General features: G+C 32.6%; 1 protein-coding gene across 3 annotated transcripts in view; it reads right to left on the bottom strand.

Annotated features, from left to right (window-relative positions):
- Positions 1 to 24839, bottom strand: part of LOC107163628 (uncharacterized) — a 70486-nt gene extending 45647 nt beyond the window's left edge. For all 3 annotated transcript variants that reach the window (XM_089222807.1, XM_089222809.1, XM_089222808.1), the window contains exon 1: positions 24542 to 24839. The gene's annotated coding sequence lies outside the window, so the exon portion shown is untranslated. The remainder of the gene's footprint in view (positions 1 to 24541) is intronic.
- Positions 24840 to 25981: the final 1142 nt, after the last annotated feature.

The following is a 25981-nucleotide window of genomic DNA, read 5'->3' as shown; positions in this document are numbered from 1 at the left end:
GGGCGTTGTTATACTAGCGCACATAATATGTGACAATATTTTATAATGAATATAATATCTAAACAATTTTTTAACGCAATTATTCCTACTTACGTTTATACATTACTTACTTTTTCCCGTTTGTACGTTTGTTTGGAAGTTTTTTTTTTGAATAACCTTTCAATTTTCTTACATTATAATTTGTCAACATTTTCACGTGAAAGTCTTTAACTGCTGCAGTAGAGTTAAGTTTCAGCATTATATTTGTATGGGTCTTCACCGTATATTAGGTACATACTAATGCACACAGTAAGTACAACGATATATTGTAGATATTGGAGAAAATACGTTTAATAATACATCAAACAAGCGCTGTCACTGCCGAGCCAAGAACTCATATAAACGCACGCGAGGTTTAATCTAATGCATCAATACATTATGCCATTTTAAAGCGGACCTTCTAATTAATTGCAGTGCATTATTACAATATGTAGTAGGTATATATTGCATAATATTACATTTGACATCCGTCGTAATATAGTGATTTATATTGTTAATTTTAATAGTTTTCGTGTAAATTCCAATGCGTTTAGCATTTTATTAACATATATTATAATAGCATGGATGAATATCACAATATACCCACCTACCATAATATAATATAAAGCAACACCTAACGGCAGTGGCAAACTCGAGATTGGCGATGGATGAACTGTCTCTACCGGAGTTTGTTACCTATTGGTTTTTCCCATATTTTCATGATGATTGTATAATACAATAATTGTTTCATTGACATATAATTAAAATAAAAACACATGCTATAAGAGCACTGTTAAAAAAAAATTCCAGAACTTTATAAACGTGGGAAGTCTCTGGAGAACCTTTTGTGTCAACTATTGTATTGAAAATATTGTAATACTCTATTGGTCAAGGTTCATATACTATAGCATTATATATTTTCGGGTGTTTTTCAGTTTTCCGAATACCGCGATGGTGAAATCGAAAAACGTCTGCGGAGGTTGACCGTGTTCGTTTTTCCTTTCATCGACAAAAACAAGATCATTGTTCTCCTATGAGTGAATATATATTTTTATTTCATTATATATATTTTATATGGTTAATGGGTTTTTCGGAAGCTCTGGTATCACCACCACCCTTCCACACGACGGATTATTTTATCTCAAGCCCGATTTAAACAGGTTCGAAAAATTACCATACAATGAAAACTGTTGCTGGTGCGTGTGTACGTGGGTGTGGGTTGTTGTCGCAAGGTCGGCGCTTAAAACGACACGCGTTATCGAAATATTATGACGAAATCAAACAAGCTCAAGTGACATTTGTTGGTAAGTTTTTATATTCCATATAGGTATAGTTTTTATTGAGCATGAAACGTGCGTTTCATACTTTCATTGATCGAATTAATTTCAGAACCCACTGTGGAAAAATACTATGCACTCCGGTCTCTGTCCGATATTGTTACGCATTATAACGTGCAATATAGATCCAGGAAATAATCGTTATTTGGGACATGGCTAGGCCGATGCAAATTGGGACCAGCATTATGTATGATATATTTTGATGTGAACAAATCAAAGTTTATGTAAGTATCGGTAAATGTAATAGTTAATTTGTACAAAACATCGAAGTTACAAATTTAAAGTACTAGTTAAAGTCACTCCAATGGCTATAAATAATTTATATTAGGCAGAATTCGTTTTAGTGTAGTGTTCCTTCATACAAACACAATATATCAAATGTTGCGTTTAAAATAATCCATTTAACCATCATGTTACTTAAATTTAGTAAAATAAATCGATGTATTATACAATTTTTGATTTCCGAATAATATTATCCCGCGTTACTCGTAAGTCCATTTGATATTTATTTTATTATTTTTAGCGTTTTATAGTACTGGACGTTTTTTTGTGAAACTACAAATTCTCATATACCTATTTATAAAATTAAAATATTGAAGAAATTCAACACGAGACTCTGGATGATGAACTTTTATATTGTATAACATTTAAAATTTTTATAATATTCAGAAAGACAGTAAAATGGTTTATTCCGATAAAGACGTATATTATACGTAATATAACAAGACGGAGTCAAGAATTTATGCTGAAACTGCGCATTACACAGCATAGTATTATTACAGTAGTATTTTAGTGTTGTATTATTACATTATTATTTTATTTGTATTCTCAAAACTGCTTGCGTACGGTGAAATTGATGACCGACTGCTCGTACATAGATTAATACGTCTCGCGGTCGCTGGATTCGCGTACAAGGCAATAATAGTATATATATAATATACAAAGTTGAGAGAGTCAACTATAATAATATAATGAGTGTACAACATGTATAAGCCGTATTTGGCGCATACTTATAAAAACCAGTATCTGGTACCTGTAATGAATCAGCGATATAACGGTAGGTACGCGATTATGTGTCAGATTTTTTTCTCGCAATAAACAACCAAACCAATACGACACATAAGTATAAGGGGAACGGCGTATTATAGATACTAAAATATCGAACGCGTTTAAACTGCGTACGTATCTAAACATTATTATCATATTATTAAGTATTATTATAGTCATGTTACCGTCAAATTTCGACCGTAATTTAAATTTACCACCGGCATGATATTATTATGTTGAGATTACTACGCTAAAATATGTATTTTGGGTTTTTTTTTTACGTTATATTAATTGAATAAGGTAGATAATTTAATTTAGGACCCGTGAAAGAAACGACGGCTGTCGAAATACACTGTCACGATCCCATTCTCCGATCGTACGCATCAATACCTCGTTGGAACCATTGATATAATATCATACGAGTAATATACATGAGTATGCACTATGCAGCCAATTTTACTTAATTTACGTATCGCAATATAATATCACCTATATAGGTACGTTCATCGGTAATTGTAAAGTATTTATCGCTTTCGTCTGTATCGCGTTAGAGGTATGCATTATAGATATATAGGTAACTATTAACTAGTACGTAGTAGTTAGTATCTATATACTATTATTATTATAAAAATTATATGTCATGTCGTGTCGTGTTCTAAATAGAGTAATTACCTACTAATACTTTTTATTATTGTTTGTTTTATTTAAGACCATTTTCAACCATTCTACATAATTAATAATAAACAAAACAAATAAAAGAACAGATTTAAGTAGATAACACCGTTAATATACAAAGTTCATACATTTTTATATTTTTAAACAAATATAAAGAACGAAAAAAAAGACGAAGACCTTTATTTGGCTGATGCTATTGGAGCAAAGTGCACTATTTGAATGAGAAAAATTGAGACTAAGATAGGAAAGAAGGTGTTCTAAATGTATTCTAATGAGGGACAGAGCGGGACAGTTAATTAGCAATAAGTGATGGAAGTTACGTCATGAGGTCCTCCCACATTTGAGAAAGAAATAAATCGTGTCAAAATACGTTTGATTGAATGACGTCATTCAGCCACCCACGTCATGACGTTTTCAAACTGACGGTTCTTTGGATTTTCCCCAAAAAATTCGTCAAATCATGCGATATGACCGCGATTTGATTATAGCTGTCGCGCCAAGACTTCCGGTGTCCCATTTTAAGCTTCCGTGTGTTAAGCTACAGTGATAGTTTAAGTTTCCACGCCATCATGTACAGTTCTATGCACTGATAGATACGTTTTTTTTTAGTATTATATTTTATATAACAACGCTGCCACCGCACCGTGGTCCAGGAAAACTGAGTGCCAAAATAACTGAGGCCAAATTGACCTTTTATACTAAACCATGGAAGAAATAGAAGAATATTAGCATTGCGGTTTTAATTCGGGGCCACACTCTACTTTCGATTTATAAATCAAGTCAACAAAAAAGTTGTAAAAGTGCGTGACTCTAGACACTCGGCCGTATATCCAAGCGAGCAGAAACGTGCCAAAAATAAACCATTGGTATACAAATATCTTTGACTGCTGATTCGCCAGTGAAAAGTAAAATAATAACTTTAACAATAATATAATAGTATCAGAATAAAAAGGAGGGTTAATAATAAAATCTTTAAGCTAAGATACGATATTTTTGTCGTAAATGAAAGTTGATATCACCTAGAAATTGAAGCCTTTATTATAAAATATAAAAAAAAAAATACATATAAATAGTGAAAAATTTAATTTAATTTCAAATTAAAAGCGCTTCAATAAATAATGAAATAATGAAATATAATATTATATATGATGCCGAATTGTATGTGCAATGATTTTATATTGTGTATATATACCATATTTGCATAATTATTTTACGGGTTCGATGATGCTATTTTTCAGTTGTTTTGTGCCATTTTTATATTTTATTTTCGATGTGTATTCTGTATGGGTACATAAAAATAAATTAAGTAGATAGGAGGAACCTATATTTATTTAATCCATTATAATGTTGAGCGCTATTCATGAATGTAATTTTGGTCTCTTTACCGAACTGCGACATTTCATTATTATAAGAGGTTTCGTTGTTTGCCCTTGATCAGCGTGTGTAATCTAAAACATTAAAAAATTTTAGGGCTGGAATTCAAATATACTCTCAAAAACACGACTATAAGTACAAAAAATGTATCATACTATATATTTTTTAACATAAATCATTATAATATATAAGTATACAAATAACTGCAAATTTCATATTATCACCAGAATGGTATTATAGGCGCGTACGGTTTTCAACAATATTGTGTCTATAATGATATTATAATATTGATTGCGGAGAACCGAAAGTGACTGCCTTAACGGAATTTATGTGAATACATTTACATCGTCAATGTATTATAATATTAAACGTACATTTTTATCAAATCCATAGTCAATAGTATTATATATAATACATTCGAAAATTGCGCATATTTCTAAAATCGGGGTCAGATGTTATTATACGATAATAATCTGAAAAACGAAATAAATATTTATTGCCTACATAGATATAGTTTTACAGTCGTCAGTAACGGCTACTTATATAGGTTCTTAAAACCATCGTTAAACGCATCATTAAATCGGAGGTTATACATTTTGGGGCACTAAAATTTAAACGGCTCATTAAAATCAAATCATCGTTAAACTGTGCTTCATAATAATACCGACGTTTAATATAATATATCAGTTTACCTGCATTTTAAAAACTGTGCACAGGTACACCTAAGTACGTATTACTTAACACCATTGCTTCGGTAAATATTATGTTAAACATAATTATATAATGACATTACTGTATACATATCATATTATAGGTATATAGGTTTAGATGTGTTTGAAATAAAATTAGAATTTTCGGACGATTCGCCTAACAGTAATATAACCGTAGCCTTTTTAAGATCGATGTTATTGTTACCACCGTATATTGATGTTTTTTTGCTGTTTGGAATAAAAAGGGAATGTTTATAAATTAGAGTCCTGCAGTTTAAGACGTCAACATTGAAAAATTTACCGTCTCAGTTTATAATGATGTCCTGACATAATATAATATTATTATCAAACGACAACTTTTGACTTGGTAAATAAATCATTAAGATTACCATGACGTATATGGCTGTATATTTTTCTGATAAGATGTCGCCGGAAATGGTTTTTTTTTATCCTCAATTTTAATCGAATTTTCTGACCCGAATGATTATTACACACAACACACGACGTTGCATCACGACGATTTATTCCATTATCTGCAGAAAATACGATTAGTACATAATATAATCTCTGAACACAAGTTCCGCCGTTAAATCTATATAGTCGGTTTAGAGTGTGGCTTCTGTATAGTCAGACATGTTCGGTCATTGTTGCTATTTCATTCATCGTACTCGCCGCGACCCAGATACGGCCCGACATCAGTCTTCGTCGTCATCGCCGCAGTCATTCTGCGCGTGTAGTGTTATAGACTCGAATTGATTCCATAATAGGTATAGGGTAACACGCAGTTAATTTAAAATTATAACCGTTAATCCTGCGCACAGTATCCTGCGGGTGCGTTGTTCAAGTCTTTCTCATCCCGCGGACAATCAGAGGCGATCACAAAAAAAAAATCACTTTCGCCAGTCATCCGCGTAACGTTCATTCATTATTCATAATATTATTATGCATCAGTATTCACAATATATCGTTTTGAAACGCGTAATAATCATAATAATATTGTAGGTACAAATGTAGAATTCCATCTCCGAGAAATTAATATATCACAATATTATATTATATTTTAGGATACTGCATTATTACTATTATTGTATCTCAAACGGATATAGTTGACGACAGGCTTCGCAGCTGGAGGGTTCGTCATTAGCCATGAGATATCCGTAGGTAAATCTAGTGTGTCCGATTCTTAAATGATTTAAAGAAGTTTCGTATTTTCGTGAATTTAATTATAAGAACATTTTTTAGGGTAAAAAGATTTATCTAAGCCAAGTAGTTTATTTTTTTAAATTTTTTTAAAGCTCAATATTCTTTTGGTTAAATTAATTTGGAACGTAATAATATATTTTTTTTAATATGATTTTTGAGAATTTGGTGACATGAGTATACTTCTTAAATTATTTACTTATCAATCTTATCATATAAGTTACACTCTGTATATGCGCATACCTTTATTGCAGCCAAATGGTTGTAATATTTGCATATTAATATTATCGATATCATGAAATAGTAAATAGTAAATACACAATATAATATTATATTGGATCGCGTTGGAATAACATCAGCGCATATCGACTCATGTATATAATATAGTTTACACGAAGTGTATAAACATCGGCGAGGAAAGATAATATTTGGATTGTGACGTGGCCATAACAATATGAACCGTAAATCGCACGTGGATACAATAGTGCATTTTATTATCTCGGTATACGCTCTATTTTCACGGATTTCATAATAAAATAGTAATTAGTATTTGCACATAAACATTCACACAGAAAATCATTAAAAATACTTTATCACAATTAACACAGCACACAGTGTGCTATCAATTACAAAATAGTATAATATCTAATATAATACCCATATACAGCCATTAGATATAAAATATATTATTTTAATTAGAACAATATACGATTATTAATGAAAGGCACACTGTAGGGTTTAACTTTATAATCGAATAATATTATGCTATCATAGAGCATTTAGAAATCACTCCTCCAAACCCAAGTAAATCTCTCGATATACAATTCAATCATCTTATTCACGAAATTCCTTCATATCGCCTCTAACTACAATGGTCATCACGTTTTTAAACATAGTAAATAAAAACACAACGTACTTTGACTTTCATATAATAATTTGGGATATTAAATGCATAATATTATTATAAATAATTATAGTCACGACAGTAGACGGTGCAGATGAGCATTTTCGAAATTGTTAATCTATAAATGTATAATTTGTTATCGACATGTTATTATAAAGATATTTTATGAGTGTGCGTGTGCAGTTTTTTTTTTTTTAAATTAGGCAGGTACACATACACCGAAGCGCATATTACCACTTGAGCGAAAGTCGTAAAGGATCTGTAGATGCAATTAAATAAATTTCGGAAGATTTCGTGAATTTATACTGGAAAAAAAATTATGCGAACACTTTGCGCGTTCGAGTGATAATTATACTAGAAGACGCACCTCAGGGGAGAAAAAGTTACATACCGGTGAAACTGTCGCCACGTACATTCATGCACGTATAAAATGAGGCAAAATATCGAGTCAGTCGAATCTGCCTATCTAGTGCGATGTATTAGGATGTGGGACAAACTGTAATCGTTTTTCCTGGCAGCAAGTGGATATAAACGTTTAAAAAAAAACAGTTAATATTAATAAGAATTATAATATTGTATAGCAAATTTTCAAAAATTACGGTACAACAGTGCACACCATGTTACCAGGACATATAGGTACCAGCTATAGCTGTCAGTTTACACTGCGGACTTGACTTTTTTACGTTTTAGACTTCTGTTTAAAACCGGGTCGTAGCTAAAACGGTACGTATAGAACAATAATTAAAAACCAGCACCGTCCGGTACTAACAATTCTGCACTAACACGATTCGATAGATGTAATATTATTTCCGTTCTGTATACGTACACGTGTATACAATATCATAATATAGGACAATATTTATATACCTATATATATTATATACCAGGTATATAGTTTATGTAGTGATGAAGTGAATCATCAACGAGCAACGGTGCCGTGGAAGGTCTGCAACAACGATGGACGTCGAGTGCCAAACATCACTCAAATAATTTGGCTGCATTACGCGTGTGTAGTGTGTACTACGGCCAAGACTAGGGCCTGGGGCGAACGATAACATAATAATTATAATTGCGTTACTGTCAATTTCCCTAAATTACCTATATATCAGGTCCATCGTGCAACCGCTTTTCATGTACCTACTCTCAGCCTGGTGCAGTGATCGTCGTAGACTCAACGATCCTATATTGGATCCTCTATCCTATACAGTCCTTTGGGTATACGATATCAAATATATTGTAATAGCAAATATTTGCGATCATATTATTATTAGAGTTCCTAGCTATAATATAATCATATAGCTGGTATACCAACGTGCAGCGTGATGTGTCTCTGTGGAGAGAATAATGTTTGTCCGTCTATCAGTAAACGAATTATGTATGTTAAAATAATTAATAATATACGCTATATACAAGGTGATGTATGTATTATGCGAGAATTAATTTCATTTAAAAAAATGTTTTTATTACAATTTGTAGATTTAATTGTGAAATAATATTTTTGAAGAAAAATAATTATAAAAATTTATCACTGGTAAATTTTAAAAATTTCATTTTTTTTAATTACAACAAATTATTATATTTTTAACATAACATATTCAGAAGCATAATATTTTACGGAAATTCCGATGCATAGGTAATTCAATTTCCACTGAGTAGTTAATTAGTTATGAATTATATAAGTACTCAAAGTATATATAATATATTCATCTTATAGATGATTGAAGTAGTGTTGTGGAGTACCTTGCATAATGTAGTTCCACTATTAATAATATTTCTCTCAAACAAATCTTAATTTAAAAATAATTAACCACTTTGAAAATGCAATATTTATTTAATGAGATCGCTGTAGAAATATGATACTAAAAATATACGTCATTGTCTCGTTGATAAATTTAAAAACGAATGGCGGTAAGAAATGAGTTTATTTAAAAAATGTTATTATACAATGACACTGAATCGTGAACAAATTAATACATATTTTCCAAAATATTTAAGATCTTATTATAATGAGCGTAGACACCATTAAACGGATCACCCTGTGCGGCATGGCTGTAAAACTGCAGCAGCACGCACACGTCATACTGTGCCGCAGCGGGGAGACCCTAAAAACCTTGACCGTGTCCGCGGGGAACTGGAACAGAGCGTTACATTATTGCTGGAGGTGCACACGAATAATATACATGTATATACACATAATACACGCGTGCAGTATACGGAGGTATACATAATGATTGTGTGTGTAGTATAATCGAATTAAATCTGGGTTAAGTGAACGTCGCCGACTACGGGTGAAGCGTGGTGTGTGGGGCGGGGGGGGGGAGTTGCAGCGGACAATCGCGCGGTTTGTGAGCAGCGCACAAAATAACACAGTTACGTGTTCGGTGACGATTATTGGACGGACAGCGCGACTGCGGTAGCGGAGAAAGACAGAGAGAAAGAAAACGAATAATAATATTAACAGTAGGTATAGGTATACGGGAAAACAAAAAGCAACAGTAAATATTTTTCACGTGCTCGTAAATATAGAGAAAGCATGTCGCAAAAAAACGTATCGATAAGTGCCGACGAACGCACTACCCCTGTGGCGGTTACGACGTCAAACACACGTCTCGGACGGATAATGCAATTTTACGACGAAAGCGGTCTTTTTATATAAAAGCAGAAGCGTGCGCGATTTTCTCGCGTCTGATCAAAATAACCGACAAAATAAAATATGGTCGACTTCGTCTTTTAGAGGGTAGTTCGTCGATATCATACATTTCGGTAAAATTTCGAAACATCTGAAGTAAAGACTGCATGCTATTATTTACTATATATTAAACGATCTACCTAATATAATTACTTTTTTTTTTTTAACCTTGGGGGAAGAGTGGCGAATCGCTACCCTCTTCGTCGACTACCTTTGAATTATCCTTGTTTGCCAACAATTTTACTATCTATTCAGTGCCGACATTTTCGCACTGAAATAATTATAATTATATTGTATTCGGTTATGGGGAAAATTCAAAAATATATGTATTAAAATACCTAAACCAATGTGTAAATCGCGTGCAGAATGTTCGTTTTTAAAAACGTCACGTGTTTTTTTAAAATAAATAACTACAATAATAATAATAACATTATTATATGCACAATGCCCCCTGCTGTCACGTCGCTTTAATAAATTAAATAAAAAACCAAACTACCTCCGTACTACCGTCACTATACATACTACATAGTCTTACAGGTTTAACTTGAGAGGGATGAAGTCCTCCCACAACTGTTTACCCATATTCTTTTGACAAATGTGCAGTTTACATATTATTATTATATGTTTGATTTATAAACTTACACAAACTGCTATATTAAAATAATATATTCAATTTTAATATTGTTATAAATGTGAGAAGGTGACTGTTTAATGTATTTGAGTCTCACCCTCCTCCCTCTAACTTATGTTTAGTTATATAATATATATGTAGATAACTGATAATACTGTACTCGACCGGCATATAGATGTGCCAAATCGTCCTATAATGTACGCCGATAAGACATCCGATGAACACATAATGTTACTTAAGTATTATTATTTATGCTGTGCAGTAAATCGTTATGAATGAACCCGGTCAATATGATGTTAATAAAAACACTATATTACGATGCAAGAAGGCCGACGGGACGATGCAGAAAAATTAAACGCGGACACCATATGTGAGTGTGGACGTGTGGGGCGCCTCACACGAGTTGGTCAAACGCCACGTGTAGATTGAAATCATAAGTCATGACTTATCACACATTATTATTTTTATTATTTTTTCTTCGTGTTTTTATTTCTTCGAAATATTGTACCCTACAGTACTGCATGACCACAGGATGTGTAGCTATAGTTTTAAGTTATTGCTGTATAGAGTTTTATCAGTTTCACCAAACCACATGATATATATACTTATTTATACACATCGTATAACATGTATAATTCGTATAACATATTCATATACATACTATATATACATATATATGTGCTTTAGGTACTTGATGATAACGTACTTATTATTTTTAACTCTGGTCTACGCCTGTGGTAGAAAATACACGTCATATATGTATTATTATACGAAGATTTTTACAATTTCACATTAAATTTACGTTTAAAAAACCTGTCAAAAACTCTCCGCGTGATGAACATTTATGAGCTTTAATAATTTGTATTTTGTAAACCTAATGTAAAATAAAAAAATGATTTTTTATGAGACACAATATTATTATAGTGACACGGACTCTAACCACCCTATATTTTTACGGATTTTTATCTCCACCAATGTTGCGGACTTATAATATCCCATCTCCTTAGCATAATATTATCACCACATCTCGTTTAATCTCTTTTCCCTGTGTTTCACAAGTATAGGTGCATGATAATAATATAAATATTATATTGGCGTACATATGCAGCTATGAATTACATGAAAACTGGTATCTTGATGTTTGCGATTTTTATTTTTGACTAACACGTGTTCTATCGCTCCGTATAATTTTGTTGGAAGTAATAAAATGGGTATGTGGAATGTGTACCAGCAAAATATATTATATTGTCTGAGCTAATAATATTATTAACACATGGATGAATCGTTGCAACGGAGCAATCGAGCAATAGAAATACGCATCACAAACACAATCCTACTATATTAATACTATTTTTATATTATTCGTTGATAGTGTACACATTTTCCTATGTAATTTCAGTCGAAGTATTTCTTCGTGGATGTATATATCCTGCTCTGATATCTTTAAAAGCCTGACCAGCTGAGCACCAAATTTCAATAATATTACCAAGATGGTAAGAAATATAACACGCCAACCTATTAGAAGCGACCCTGATGAATTTGCGCACCTAACTACATCTAACTAAAAATATTATTGAAGCTGACATTTTGACAGGATACGTATGATTTTCCTGTTATCATTACGAAGGGTTTTTACTAGTAGTTTCTAAGTATTTGTTTATTTTTTCAATATACGTAAAAGATAAACACAACTTGAAGTACATTACAGTATGATTTCGGAAGGCAAAATGTATTACTTTTAACATAATCCCGTACTCGCGTTAGTCTAAAATAAAGGTTTCAACATTTTTAACGGTAGGTAGATACGACCAATTTTGTGAAATTTTTAAATTTTAGTGAGTTACGATGCATAATATACTGAAGATCGTTTATTTTTTTTTTCTAATTTCATTAATCATCGCTATCTTTAAGATAAATTTTAGTGCCACAGCTTTGTGGTGACACATCTGCAGCAAATCACTGTAGAGTACAGGCACACTCGTAATCGTTGTGGGAAATGATCAAAATAATTCAATAAACACATGGAAAATAAACTTTGTGCCAAAGTAAAATGATTATTTTTTAACTATAATTTATCGATTTCGCGTATTTTTGAGAATATTTTATGGCAATTGTTTAGCGTGTAACCGACATTTTTATAAAAAGTGTTATAGGCTGTTTTGGACGCCAAGGCTCTTCTAATAATATGATATAATATTTTGTGCCTTGGTAACGATTCCATATAACATTTAGATGTACCTATTATATACAGTAAGGCATATAATATTGACTCGATCGGTACGTTGGCATGGGAACATTTGGAATAGAAAAAAAAAGAACGGCGAACCTAAGCAGGTATATGGTTACATCCCCCGGTATATACGTGGTTTACGGTCATATATAATTATTGCACGCAGCTCTAGATAGGGTTCGTAAATTTTCCGTTCCGCGTGTTGCAGAACGATCGACCACGTTCGTTTGGCGGACAGCTCACACGAAACTGTCACTCGATGTGCACGTTGCGGTGGAATGGTGTCGACCACCATCGCCGCAGTAAATATTACTATTATTATTATTAGTGCTAGGGGTGATTGTGTTCGTATACGATCGTCACGGCGACAAAAAAGTGGTTGAAAACGCGTGTGTATTATTGTTGTGTGCATGTGCGAGTTGACTCGAAACCATAAGTAGCTGTCATACTGTTATAAAAATACGTATATTATAATGTTATTTTATTATTTAGCTAAACGTGTCGTATTATACACAATATTGCGACTGGCCACAGCCCACGTGAGGGAAATATTAAAAATTAAAAATCAATAATTTTAATGATACTACGTAAACCGGAGCCGGCTATGAGATTATATATAGGTACACTAAAGTTGCATAAATATCAACGGGAAGAGTTGACACTGTTTAATGTGTTCTTCGATGGTTTTGTTACTATATATGTTTTAATTTTTATACGAGTTATATGATTATTTTTTTGTATTAATATTTTGTACACTCGTTACATAATAACTCGTTCCTAAGTTTGATAATAGGTGATTTCGCTCTGATATTTAAGCTACACCAAATCGTAACTGGTGCTGGATGTCAATTTTGGAATGTTATATGCGTCGTAGTAACGCGGAAACGTAAACACAATAACTTTTTATTTTTATTATTCAATCTTCGACTATCGAGGAAACAAATCGTCACGGCCGCACAACATAATATTATATTAACATCAAAACAACAAGTGGTGCGTCCTATGATTCCCGCGGACGGACGACCGGATATGCACGCCGCACTCAAATTGCACACAATTTGGGTACACAAATTGCCGCGTGATACGACTGCGATAATGATGGGTCTAGGTGCGCGAAGATTATCGCTTGAAGGCTTCCCGCGGTGGACGTACTCGACGACGTTAAGTATAAAATATAATAGTATAATCGCAATAATTGAGATTTTCAGTACATGGTACCTACGCCGCCGAGACCATGCGATTCGTGACGGACAACACGATTTTACGACATTCGAATTTCGACTTCCGCGTCCGAGAGTATAACATAATAGGTACAGTACTCATCATTATAATATAGTATACCTAATATTATATATTTTACGTATAGGTGCAATTGATTTCGAACGATTGTTGATTGTGCACGACGCAATCAATTCGCGATATTTCGATTTTGCTTTTATCACTATCCTCCTGCGACTTACAAATATGTTGATGGGTATAATATACTTATAAACACCTGCTGAAAATGTCGTTAGCCCATTGCAATAACACACGATGCCAATATTCACGATAGCCGCTATACTTCTTAACGGATGCACAAGCCGTGTTGATGGTTTACACACGTCACACGAAATTAAATAATTATTATCATTGCGAACGTCATTGAACATCATCGTGCAGCGATTGCTGCAGCAGTGTTTTGGAATAAATACAATCGTATAATTACACAAAACTAATTAGGCACCTATTAATTATTATAATTGCAGTGCCTTACGCGTGTTTCAACGAACAATAATTAATACTTTTATTCATTTTGGCAATAAAACTTAACGCGATTACCGTACCATTTGAATGAATCTGAAAAGTGCTCTATCGATAAGGGTGATTTATAATATGAAGAAATGCGCGTATAGTAAATTAAAAATTAGTTTATTAACACTCGGCAAACCTCAAGGTAAAGTTAATTACGAAACAATAGCGATTCAATATTTTTTTTAAATTTTAACTCGAATATACAAGAACAATTAATTATTTCTCTATAGCAGAAAGTGTATAATATATTCAATTATAATATATTATTATTGTTCATACGCAATAAACGTTATATTGTGTAATAATAGTTATAATGTACATGCCATATTATATTAAATCGTATTATCAACCATCATTAGATTCATAACACGTAAAATACTGAATTAGGTTAAATGCAATATGTGACGATTTGTTTATTACATAGACACAAAGTTTCATTTTCGATCCTCTTTCTCAAATGGCAGTGGTAAATTTATTTTTGAAAAAAATATATAAATGCTTATAATAAATTACGATTTATTCAGTACCCATACATATATAATATAATACCTATAACTAACATATCTATTAAGTATGCACCTGCATTTAAGTTATAAAAACATTACTGTAATATATATAAGCATACAACTATACAAGACAAATATTTCATTTTTAATGCTTCCTCGTATTCGAAGGATAAAAATAATAACATTTAAAGATTTATCGAATGTTTTGGTCACGAATTCATTAAGTTTCAATGCGATGCAGTATCATCATTATACATGAATACTATAAGAATATTATCAAGTGAAACGCGCATTTATCTAATGTTTATTATAGTATACGACGAAACAAATAAAATGTATAATATATTTTGAATAAATTAAAAGCATTTCAATACCATGTATATAATTAATAAGTAATACCAAAAAAACTATTAGAATAATCAAATAATACTTTTGTAATACATCAAAGCGTTGTGTACACAATACACACACGACAAATGCATAATACGCATACTTATATATATTTGTTTGGCGTAGATCATAATATAATATAATATGAATGTATTAAATGTACGAATTCGTTTCGATACTTTTCAATGAAATAATAGTTACGAGATACGTCCCCTCGGGGGATTTGCGGCTTTACGTCGCATCTATATTACGCACGTCGGTTGTGACGTTTTAATAGCATATATTTAAAGAAAAAAACATAGGTAATAACCATGTAATTTTAGGTTAGTCATAATATAAGAAGACATGCCGTGAGCAGATCGCTAAGTAGGTACTTACTATGCGCATTTACATAAATATGTACCTCCATATAATATTATGTTTGGTTTGATTAAAATGTACAAAAATATTTGAAACCAAAATCTGAGGTTGTTTAAAATCATTAATGAACTTTGTTGACTGTGTTAAGTAGAGTGAAACAGTGTGATGATATTTGGCAGAGTATAGGTCGATCCAATAATTCGTATTATGCCTGATACATGTATATAAGTCCCTCCGCGTTTGTATATAAATGTTTATTATTTTTGTATACACTGCATTTAAATACACAGTTTCCTGTAAATATTTTTCCAAACATTACATAGTTTTCGTGATTGATGCAATAAGAACAAAATAAGTTATAATATATATATTATTTTACAGTGTTATATATCGAATTACAACGACCTATATACATAATAAAAATCTAAATCGTTAAAGAAACTCCTATAATATATGCGTCGATATTAATAATTTTATAGAATTAGACCAAGTGGTGAATTGATAATTTTATAGTTAAATCTTAAATCAAACTATACATAATTCCAACGGGATAAAATCAAAAAAATCGTCTGAAATGTAATAATACCTATTACGTTGGCATGAATATAACGGATTTATATTGTACGTGCATTAATCTTAGAAGTTTTATTATAAGGCGCATGTTATGCTGTAACAATGAAATAATACCTAACATTATTATATAAAGATTACAATATTTTTGAATTTGATAAAAATAAGACGGAGAATTTGAATTCAAACGTATTTTAAGAATTAAGTTTCTTCTAAAAGCTAATGTCACCAAACATCATAGTTCTTTGCCGAATATATTTATATACGTTAATTTATGATAGTAGTTTGAAAACTATCGATATTCATGCAAGTATAATATTATGTACTTATGCATTATTATAATCTATATCCTTTTTTCTATCCCATTTATAAATTTAGTTTTTACCTGCGATATCCGGCACAATTTATGCATCACATTATATATGTTTACATTATATAAATCAAAAAAAACTGCCGAGCCCTTGAACTTTGACACAGTAGCCTTTCGGTGGGCCACACTAAAATGGCAACGTGTTTATGTGTATATAAATTGATGTTTTATACAGTGCGCGTGTATTATGTAGGTATAATGTATACTGCAGTTCCTCTATATACTTCAACATTATAATAATGCAATATCATAATAAATGTATTTGCAAATAAACATGTACAAAATGTTCCGTATAATGTGTCGGTGTGCGGTCAGGTGTTTAATATTCTATGATGATGTGTGGATGGTGCTGGGATAAGACGAAATGGTAGCCGTTGTGTGTTTGTAATATTTACCTAAATGCACCTTTCCCGCTATTGGAGAGAAGCCAAAACTACTTGTGTTCTCCTCATTCGTTTCTTTTTCAAGTCTTAATGGTGTGTTATCTCATTTTAGGGTATATTTTACGTGGAAAAATCTTTAAAAAAAAATAAAACCTTAAAGGTATACAGCAGAGCGTAGAGCTGTAGAGCCGCGTTTAGTGGACGTAGTATACTAAACAGCATAATCGAACGGGCTCGCCTACAAAAGTGCAACTGAAAGTGCGGTTTAATATTGATACCCACCATAACAGTAGATATTAGTACTGCATAGTTGACTAATTACAAGTTATAATTTTTGCTGTATGACTTCTGTAAGATCGTATCCATTTTGTTTGTATAATATTATTTCAATCTCAATGCTACAATTCGTTAATCGTAATAACAGTAAAAAAGTTCATATATTGGAAATATTATGATATTACCAACATTAAAATGAGTTTTAGCAGTTAAAATAATTTATTCTAATTAGTTTCCAAAAAATTTAATGATTTCGTGTTACCATATTCGAAAATCTTGGTCCCAAGTTTCCAACTCAAATTTAAGTGCGTATACGTTTGAATAAGTAATAGATTTTAACTTTTTATTTATTATTAACGAGTTTTCCTTACATAACATTATATAGTGTAATTATTTAAATATTTTCTTTTAATGCAAATGTTTTTTTTCAGAAAACATTTGTAATGTGTATTGTGTAAAATAATAAATATAGGTACCTAACTTATAATAGTTATAACTTTGATAGGTAAGTAAAATGATTTCAATATAAACCGTTATGTAATTTGGGAAGTCATCCTTGAGATGTTATAATTTTCGAATAGTTATAATAGTTTTATAATATATTATGATAGGTACACTATAATTGATGGTATCTGAATCGAGCAGCACATGTATGCCGTTTATAATATTATAATAGTTCCTAGAAAATGAACCATATTCTTAGTATTTTTAAGTTGTATTTACCAGGTGACAAGGAGATTGTATATAATTACCACTTTGGACACCAATTAAACTTTAAATATGATTTCCAACGTATTTCAGTGTAAGAAAAAAAATATAATTTATTATTAAATCAGACTGTACAGATGTATGCGTGTAGGTACAATAAAATAACAAACGTGGTACATTATTATATATATATATATATATATATATGTGTGTGTGTGTGTGTATTATGTATGTATAACAAGTAAAAACTAAAAACCTGTCTAGACCGCTAAATGTAAAAACCTTGTTTATTGTTATTTCTTAAAGGCCTGGATAAATTGATTAAATATATGATACACTGCCTTGGCAACATTACCTGCGGCTCGTGGGTGGGTATGTGGCACTGTTTCTAACATTTCAAAGAAATACACCGTAATCAATTTATAATATTTATTATAGATGCATAGTGTATTGTATAATATACACTTGATTACGAACAACACAGTCAAGATGCCAATCCGCCAAGGAAGGTAATTTCTTTGACACGCGCGTGGCACAACTCTTTAGTGACGTTGATTTTAATTGAAAAAAGTTATCGTTCATACCTACATATTGTACAAATAAAATAAGAGAATGTACGTGGAAATTGTTATTTTTTATTCAGTGTGTGTGTACAATAGGTAACGAGGTAAGTAAATTGAAAATGTGAAAATAAATTTCATTTGGATGTAACCATACCTATATTATAACAAGATATACATTTTGCATTCGCGTTATCATCTCACGTTTTGTTTTAACGCCTTGTATGTAGAAAAAACGATTAAAATTTAAAAGGAAGATATTTTAATGATCATCAATTTTTTTACTGTAAACATCGATAATGTGATCTACAGGTTTATTTGGACGTTTTTTTTCATCTCAATCTCAAATAATATCGATTTTGATTTAAAAAAAAACTAATATCAAATATAGATGTAAATTATATGATTGAGCTAATAATGATATATTCGCTTAACGATTAAGAGTGTGCACATTTTATAACTTAGCATTTTGTTTTGGAAAAATTAAAAGTATGTTACGTATTTTGCGCGACCTATACTATCATGGCCGACAGGTGCTCGTTTCGCGGACAACTCTCGGATAACTCGACGTAGGAATATGGACGGCTATATTATTATATTAAATTATTCACAGCTGCTGCAGTGATTGGAGGGATTTACCGAGTGAATTATTTATTTATCTTACAGTAATAGACTATTGAAGTTGTTAACATGTTAATATACAAGTAAATGGTATTAATATGACTACATCGTCCGTTATTGAGGATTATAATATCCTGATTTTAATTGTAATAAACTAGTACTTATCTAAAAATAAAATAATTATATAATATATAGTAAAATTAATAATTAATATAAAATAAAATAAATTTGAAAAAAAATGAATACAATAAAAAAATACATAATTCTTGTCAATGCCACATAGGTAATACCTGATATAAAGTAGTATTGATGAAAATACTAATAATAGTATTTAATATAATGTCCACCACGATAAAATATCAAAACCACGATATTGTGTATAGCGCCGATAATCAGGTATTGGGTATTATGCGTGCGCGCGTGTGTTAGTGTGTTGTATGCCCAGTGATGACAAGACATGTATTATACATTAAGTGTATTGGGCGGAATACGATAAAACAATGTGACTGGACGTCTGGACCGGACGAGACAGAAATACAGCATGAAGCGGGGAGAGAGCGATGGAGGATACAACAAAAACGCTAACATATATTGTAATGTACATGTACCTACATGAATGTATAATTAATATGAAATAATTTTAATCACACGTCAATGATTAATGATTATTAATAATAATCCGAATCTTTTGTACGCTTTACCTGCTTGTAGGTTAATATTGTTTTCGAATAACGATAATATGTGACGGTCGTAAAAATAACGCAATTGAATGGCGGCGAGATGCAGCTGAAACGCGAAATATTCCGTATAAAAACCCAGATTTGAGAAAACATCGCGATCAACAACAATAATGATATATAAATTATATTATGCATAAACTTATGCAACTGTAATGTTTTCGTTTTATAACACAATACACAAGTATTGTATGGATGATGTACAGTGTGATGAGAACGATGGATAGAAGAATGTTTGTTTATATGCATCATATTATATTATTATGTGTTGTTGTTATTATTATTATTATTAGACAGAGAGAGATACATGGCAACCGGTTTTCGGAAACACAGAGTACACCTATATAACGCGAGTGTATAGTGTACATATAGCTACCAAAGACATGTATAGGTATATATGCAGTCCACATGATATTATATAGGTACACTTTCTACGCGGTGCACGCCCGGGCAAGGTATTTTCGAATTTCCTATCCATCCGGCGCAGACGTGAACTAAGAAGTCGTGGATGAACGTATAGGTACTCTATACCTGGCCATTGTCAAAATATATTTACCCTCGGCACAGTGGACAGAAAAATTATTTGTAAAATGGTTTTTGATAGCGTAGGATATCGAATATCCCACCTTTTCAAATGCGGTGTATCGTGCAAAAAAAAAAAACCGACTTTGTGTGGACCCGAGACTGGTATTCAACAAAATACGACCCTTACAAATTATTTTTGCCGTTCTTTTCAAAAAGGCAAAATCGAATTCACCGAACCCATCATCGTTTGTAAGATGTATTTCATATATTATAGGTATGTTAACTTGGTAAAAGACACTAGACGATACCCTTCGAACGCCAAAATCGTACCTATACACCGTAGTTTATTATTTTAAGACTCAAATAAAACACCCGGCGGAATACTAAAAATTTAACTGCCATCAAACATTTTTACGATGTCGGAATTAATTATTATATACCTATACCATTTAATACGTTCCGAGACGTTCGCATATTTATGTTAATCGCGATATATTATAAACTATAATGTAATTCGTTTGATCTATTGCCAGCAATTTCGTTATTAATTTCTATCCATGATAATACACACAATACTCTCAGTAAACAACACACAATATTTTACGTTACAGGTGTAGTACGGGAGAGAAACAAAATCGTGGAATTATTTCGATCATATTATTATTGTAAGTACTTATGTCATGTGTGGAAAGATTAATAAATACTAAAAAATTCATATTTTAACATTTATTTGTGTTCTCCTTCGTTACAAAATCACCCCCTCACTTGGATTAGGTACAGCTAGTATACTACTATTGTATTTACATACGTATTATTCTTCAAGGACACTAGGGCAATCGTAAAAACAAAAAAAAAAGTACGTCTGGTCACCGATGTCATCGCCATGGTATTATTATTATAATATGAATAACCAACGACTATACGCGACGTCATTGGTGCGGACGGTGACTGGACGAGCTCTCGTTTCTCGAGACGGGTTGCTGCGGAGTGCGTGTGTTCTGTGTACACACGTGGTAGCCGCCGATCGAATCATTTGACAAAACGTCTACAGAGTATAATAATATTGTACTCCGAATGTTGGCAGACGGTCACAATATATTACGCACGGCTAAAGAGTTATTTTAGAACGACGCACAGTAAAGTAACGCGTGTACCGCTGCAGGTCTTTAACTTCGATCGCTATTGCTGGAGAGGAGACCGGTCGCGCCAGAAAGGGATATAACATCATATTGTATAATATATGTATATATACGTAATATTATTGTTATTATGTAAAATACGTGTGTGGGGGGGGGGGCTTTATTTGTTCTTGCTGCCGCATCTGGTATCTAGAAGTCTCAGTAGAACTGTACGCGCACAGAAATCCAGACTGTGAACGACATCTTGCTCAAGTAGGTATATTAATATGATATTATTATAACTGCAGTATCGTGCGATGAATTTGTTTCGGAACGGCACACTATCTAGCGTGCACCGTATGCCACACAAATAATAATAACTTTGTTCGTTTAATTATTATAAATAAATAAATAAATATAATATATACTATAGGTATTGCGTAAATTTACTTTACGTTCACTGTGTCTCCACTTGCGTGGTGTTATTTCTGTAATATTTTTCGTATTTTAAGTTTACACGAGTTCAAAATATGCCGCTTTGTCGTCAGTGTCCACGGTGTGGAAGAAAGACACCGCCATAAATGACCCTACTGACTAGAGACTACATTCGCCATCGTACAAATGCCATTGCTGTGTTATATACAGCTGACATTGTATTATGTTATATTTCGATTAGGTATTTTAGTTAAAGACATACCTAACTAATAAATGTTTATCATTTTCCAATATCTACCCAGGGCATGTCCAACGACGTAAACCTATATATATATTCTTAGTACGTATTACATACGTAGACATGAATGATATTTGAAATCCACCCTCTAGGTGGTAGCTTACTCCTCGTCAAATAAGAATATTATACTGTCATACACACACACGCGCGCGCGCGCGTATACGCATACACGATACATAGCAACGAACGTCGGCAAACTGATTGTTGTGCGCGCGTTTGAAATATTATTATTATTATTTTAATATGGGTATTGGTAGGTTGGTTGTGCGTATGCCGTATAGTACAGTCGATCGATTGTTGTCCACGCGCGGCTAGCAATAAGTCTCTCGTACATATTATTGTTATTTATACCTATTACCTACATTATATGCAACTTGGGGTCGATTTTTGTATTTACAATATTAACATACGTCAATAGGCTCGTAAATAATATCCGTTTATATAGGTATAACATGTACAGAGTGCGACGCGTTATGGAAATGTGGTAAAATCGTAAAGGTTAGGTTAGCCGGGCATTGTATGCAAAACGCTAATGCACGCGTATGGAAACTAACCTGGAGCGCTTTATTGTTCAATGGAAAAAAATACATACCTACATATTCATATAATATACATTTTTAATGAAAATAAACTCGAATTTTCGAAAAAGGCTTATCGCGATCGTGGCGATGGCGGATGATAGGAGTGAGGTGGAGGTCTGAGGTTCAAATGGCGGCGAGGTAGTGTTGGCGCCACGGCAAATGGTTACCCTACAGCTGACATCTGGCAATAAGTCCGCAATGCGTGACTCTCCGCGTTGATTTTCGCGCGTGTCGTCCAGCGATCTCTAGTTCGCTCACCGCTGCGATATTCGCCGGCACGTATACCAATAAGTCTTTTATATATTCGCAAACACCACGTTATACGTACGGTGTTGTTTGCAATTTATATAACGTCGTACACATGATACTATACATGAACGCATTTGGACTATTACGGGATTTTGTATAACTATATTAAACCATCGCTGCAGGGACGAGGATTACCACGCGTTCTAACACAACTCATAATATATTATATCAAGGCTTGAAATTGTAATTAATATTCCGAGCGCAACGCCGCGATATAATTAAAGTCGACGAATATTCGCGTGCAAACCGAATAGCCACCGAGGCCGAGTGTCACGCGATTTGTTGATCCACTGTGGGGGAGAAAATGGCCTTTTGCCCTTTAGTCTTTACGTCCGATGCCGCAGACTTGGCGTTAAAAAAAAATCGTTGAAAACTTTAAACCTTATACACCCAAGTAACCAATATTGTTTTATTGTGTGTATATAACAACAAGTATAAGTATACAAAGAATAAAAAATATCAGAGGAGGTTTCAGCGAATTTTTAAAAATGAACTAAATCCAACGTTTAACGTAAAAATTGTTCAAGCCTTGCAAAAATGTTGACTATGTAGGTACGTTTTTATATGAATCACGAAATATGAAACTTTAAAATTCTGGATCGTACAAAACAATGATTAAAATAAATAGTACGTTAATATTATATTTAATAAAAATATATTTAGGGCAACTGCGTAAACTGTATTTCACATATTATTATAATATATATAGGCACATATTATTATTCAAAAACGAGTGATTGGAACACACAAGTGAAACCGAGTGATCTGCATCACTGCATCCATTCAAATATAATAAATTCAAAAGTTAATTTCAAATTTGTACACAAACGAAAATAATTACAAAATAATACGTTTAAGCATGTCTCTCTATAAAGTATAATTAAAGCAATTAGTGTAGGTATGTGACAAATAAAAATTTGACAATAATAATTATATAGACGTTAAAAGAGTTGTAATGTCACACGTGAACAAAATAAAAATAGTCCAGAGACAATTTAATATCGGAAATAAGTATAATAAATTACAAAAATCTGAAAACGAAGTCTCTACACGGTGACGACGGTATAGGTTACATCTAAGGATTAAAATCGGTGACAATATAATAATTAAAAACTACTCGTATTATAAACCTACAATACGTTGGGCCCTCAGTGAATATTTTCGAAAATTATTACATGTTTAACTTACCGACGACGTATACTGCTGCGTTCGTTTCTAGCACATAAAAAAAAACCACAAAAATCGAAAGAAAATTAATTTAACGATAAAAAATTCGCACCGATCCCCGTGATCGAGACGACACTTTCGAGAACCGAAAATCCTACTAATACTATTTAATAATATTATTATTATTTTTATTATATTGGCGCTTCCGACGCACTTCGGCTAACGACGGTGACGATGTGTCGTGCTTGTGAGCTACAGACGAGACGCGAGCTCGTTCCGTGACGGTGTGTCGGCGACTGTCGAGTGTCTGCGGCACTTGGGCACTCGGCGGCGGAGAACGAGGACGCCGGCCATGTGTTGAATACTGTTCCACCGCCGCCGTCATCCTCGGGCTGCGCCGATTGCGCTGCAGTTGATCCTCTCCGGCCACCCCCGCACCACCCTTTGTCGATGCACCGGTCGTAAAATATATTAATAATGACGTGTACCAGTGATAATAGTACCGTGGAACACCTCGACCCTAACCACTGCGCGTTTCGATGTCCAACCCTTTGGCTTGTACATATTATAGTGGCTGCTCAAACATTATATTATTATTATGTCATAATGTGTACGGTCGTATATGATACCTGCATTATAGGTATTGTTGTATTTTATTATTATAATAACTGGGTCTGACCACGGTGATCACAATTCGTATGCTGTGTATCTAGAAATTCGGTACCGACTGCTGCAGTTGCATTAGTTCAATAAGCTACCATGTCCTAACCTCCCCACCATAGCTCCGTCAGAATATTAATAGAGATTCCAACAAAATAAAATATGTGTAGCACACAGTGGTGTAAATTATGGTTTTTTTGAATGGATTTGCGAGACAGTTTTATACGGTATTTATACCTGGTGATTACAGTTTATAGGTATATTGCAACGATGTATAGAACGAGTCAGTGGGGTAACATTATACTCAATTCTCCTAAAGCTGTTTAGCTGTATATATTATATAGGTACAGGGGTTTAACGTTGTATAGTAATGTACATCAATTTTTTAACGGTTCTATAAACTCGTTCCTCTTGGTAAACTAAAATCTGATGATATAATATCTGAAGGATCTTCGCTAGACGAGTATGGACAAGCCCGTGCACAAGGGGGAGTTTTGATGGTTCAACCCCCTCCCTCTCTCAACCACTCCAAATTGCTAAAATATAAATCGTGTTTTTCAGTTTTGATTGATTATATTAAATATTTTATAATCTTATTTGTAATAAATAATAATGAATAACAACTAAGATAAAAGCACACACCATTATTATTTTGTTATTTTCATATTTGTTGCAGTTTATTAACTTTCGTCGTAGTCGTTACTCGTTGATCGTTATCGAAAAAATATATAACAATAGAATTCATGTAGATATAGAACATACACGATAATAATTTACTCAACGTGTAAAATACGAATATTA

The sequence above is a fragment of the Diuraphis noxia genome, unplaced genomic scaffold, assembly GCF_037042655.1.
Source record: "Diuraphis noxia isolate RWA-SAM2 unplaced genomic scaffold, SU_Dnox_SAM2 contig0003, whole genome shotgun sequence".
Lineage (NCBI taxonomy): Eukaryota > Metazoa > Arthropoda > Insecta > Hemiptera > Aphididae > Diuraphis > Diuraphis noxia.
Note: the sequence above shows the minus strand (reverse complement) of the source record. Positions and strands in the feature narration are given on the sequence as shown.